This window comes from Lissotriton vulgaris, chromosome 7, assembly GCF_964263255.1.
Source record: "Lissotriton vulgaris chromosome 7, aLisVul1.2, whole genome shotgun sequence".
In the NCBI taxonomy this organism is placed as follows: domain Eukaryota; kingdom Metazoa; phylum Chordata; class Amphibia; order Caudata; family Salamandridae; genus Lissotriton; species Lissotriton vulgaris.
The window spans coordinates 715,055,406-715,057,787 of NC_141695.1; the positions used below are offsets into that span (position 1 = coordinate 715,055,406).

Here is a 2,382-nt window from a genome sequence, read left to right on the forward strand (position 1 = left end):
TGCAGGATTACATGGACCGGAAGCAGCAGAGGGTAGGAGGAGAAGGGCAGAGATAACACAACATTACTTTTAACAAAGGTAAGAAACACACAAGACATTCAGGTACTTGACTGTAAACTGTTTATTGCACAGAAATTAAAGTATATGCAGTTTTCTCTAAAAATGTTAATGCTTTTAGATCAAATAGTAAGTTTCTTCGCCTTTACTTAAAAGCTGAAAGCAATGCTTTTTAAATCAAATGGTCATCTTTTTGACAAAAATGTAACTTCTAAGGTACCATATTATTTTTTACGTCCACGCACCCCTAATGCTTTGCCTGTACTTATCATATTGCCCATGGGCATGTCGCTTGATATGTCTTTTTTCCTGTTGCTATGGCGTGCCGCAGATAACAATGGGTCAATTATGCCACTGACATTTCTGCCAACATCAATACCCCCAATTTGTGGCTGGTTTGCAGGTGCTGCATCTATTTGTATTCTTTCTACAACATTATGGAGTGTCCCCATTCCCCTGGCAATCTCTCCACAAATTTGTTTCATTTCCAGTTGCATGGCAACTGTCTGCTTGCAGAGTTGAGCAGTAGTGCTTGAAAGCCGAGACATTCCCCTGGTGTGACCCTGCATGCAGGTCATTGATCTAAGATGCCTCATTGCACTTCCCCCTTGCTGTGACTGTATTACTGTGCACAGTGTTTCCAAAGATGTTGCAATGCGGTCAAGCTTATCTGATGTTGTTCTATGCCCTTTCTCAATTACATTTGCCATGTATTTAAAAATTTGGTGCATTGCACCAATCTCTTTGTCTATGTGACCAAGTTTTCCCTTCATGACTCTAATATCTTTGCCTTGTAGGTGCTGAACTTTAAGAATGTTATCCTCAACAACACTGCCGGTGCTGCTCTCCTCTACAGCTCTTCCTCTTTGTGACGCATGTGACCGTCGCCTATAAAACTGTTGGAGTCTATTACGCCTGCTCTGCATTGGGTTAGAGGTTGCTGGTGTTTCAACAGTCTGCAGTTCTGGGACATTTACATTTGGAGTTTCATCACTATCACACTGCTGCAGTTGGCGCACTCTGTGTCTCTGTCTTTTTTCCCAAAATTAAGGTTGATGAATTTGCAGCATTTGACTCATCTGTGTCTTGTCCATCTTGAGTATTAAACTCTGTCAATTCATTTTCAAGTATTTCTTGTTGTGTATCTATGATTGAAACAGTGCAAACAGTGTGTTACTTTCAAATTTGCACTACTTGATTATTTTTCCAAAAAAGATTTCCAAATAAAAATCACTTGCTGCATGGCTACTTTGGTCTCCTAACATGCTATCATTCATTTTTTTTTTAAATTGCTGATCAATTGCATATTAAACTAAAAAAAACTACAACTCCCATGATGCACTGCTTCATGACTTAAAATGGTTCATTTACAGGTTTTGTAAATGTACAATAACTACTAGATGAGAGCATTGAAAAATAAGCAGCAACAAGATAATTGTAAGGCCTCTTTCATTCACTTTGCACGTTTTAAAAAACATTGTCAAATAATCTTACCTAAAGAAGGTCCAACAGGCTCTGAGGTATCGATGTCAATTACTCCTACAACAGCCTCAGTTAAAAGTGTTCCTTCAACCATGTCTTCCAGGGGGGTATTGGGCCTATCCCTGGGGGTTCCTCCACCAGTCCTTTTGGCAGACTTCATCCTGGTTGCTATTCTTTCCTTGGCACGACTGTGCAGGTCATACCAGCGTTTCTGTAAGTTGTTTATATCACAATGTGCAACACCCACAGCATTCACCTTGCTTGGATAGCAAGCCAGAGATTCCTTTTCACTGCTTCAGGCACCTTCAAAGATTGTTTTCCAAAAAGTTGGTCCTGCCTCACAGTGACCTCCTCAATAAGTATTTCCAGCTCCTGGTCACTGAATTTAATTTTTCTTTTACTGGCTTGGATTTCTGCTTCAGCATTTTCAGTAGCCATTTCTCTAGAAGCTGCAGACACACACTGCTGCAGATCCTCCAGGCTAGGCTCAAACTTCCAACTGCCAAACCTCCAATTCAAACCTGGGAGCAACTGTGTACAGTTACTCTCCTGCCTTCCTGGTTGTTATCTCATTGTGATTCAGCATGTGTGCATTTTCACAATTTGCGTATTCGCAAAATGCGAATTCGCAAATAAGAATTCGCAAAAATCATGCAATTCAGTAAAAATTGCGATTTTTACCGAATCGCTAAAAAATTGCGAAAAAAATCATGCATTCCAAATTGCGATTCCTTATTTGCGATTCCTTAAAAATCGCAAATAAGGAATCACAATTTGAAACGTTGATGCATGTGCCCGTTGCCCACAAGAACCTTACCAGGTTTCATTGGAATATTAATGGTA

General features: G+C 40.0%; 1 pseudogene; it reads right to left on the reverse strand.

Moving 5' to 3' along the window:
• Positions 1-281: 281 nt before the first annotated feature.
• LOC147702307 (uncharacterized) lies at positions 282-1,977 on the reverse strand (annotated as a pseudogene).
• Between the last annotated feature and the right edge of the window lie 405 nt (positions 1,978-2,382).